Raw genomic sequence first — 843 nt, 5'->3', positions numbered from 1 at the left:
AATTACTAAAAATAAAACATAGCATAAATATTGGAGTGGCAGATATATGACCAGCACTTTTAACAGTTTGGGGAAAGGATGTCACACAGAGTTCTAGTATGCTGTGGACATGGACAGTGTCCATGACGCTTATGGCCAGGCATCACTTGTGAGAGTGAAATACTGCTGTTTCCTTCTTATGCACTCTGTAGACCCGGATACAGCCATGCTCCACGGGGCGCAGGAGAAGTCCATTTGTAGAGTACGCTGATGGAAATATTTTGCTGCTGTGTATGTAAGAATAACTGAAGACTGCTTTTGTATACCTCTTTTACTCCTGTTTTTAATTGTTTGCCCTATTTGGTGTGTACTTACCATTTTCATTCATGAAGTTGTGGTCGTTTTCATTCCTCTCTAGAATATTTTTTAGTAATCTGTGTAGGCTTGGCTTTGTCATCATAAAATTCTTCAGTTGTTCTTTGTCATATAAGTATTTTACTTCTCCATCAAAACTCTTGAAAGAGAGTTTTGCAGGGTTTGTCAGTCTGGGTTGGAGTTTGTTTTCTTGTAAGACTTGTAGTACTTTGCTTTATGCTCTTTTTGACTTGATGGTTTGTTAAGAGAAATCCGCTCTTTTGATGGGTTTTCCTTTACATGTTATCTGTTTCTTTTCTGTAGCAGCATTTGGTATGTTGTTTTTGTGCTGAATTTCTGGGATCTTGATTATTATATGTCTGGGTGTAGTTTTAATTGGGTTGATGTTATTTGGAGTTCTATATGCTTCAGTTATCTCAATGTTGAATTGTTTCCTCATATTTGGGAAGTTTTCTGCTCTTACTTCTGTCCATATTCTTTCTTTTTTTT

The sequence above is a fragment of the Octodon degus genome, unplaced genomic scaffold (assembly GCF_000260255.1).
Source record: "Octodon degus isolate 3935 unplaced genomic scaffold, OctDeg1.0 scaffold00029, whole genome shotgun sequence".
Classification (NCBI taxonomy): domain Eukaryota; kingdom Metazoa; phylum Chordata; class Mammalia; order Rodentia; family Octodontidae; genus Octodon; species Octodon degus.
Note: the sequence above shows the minus strand (reverse complement) of the source record.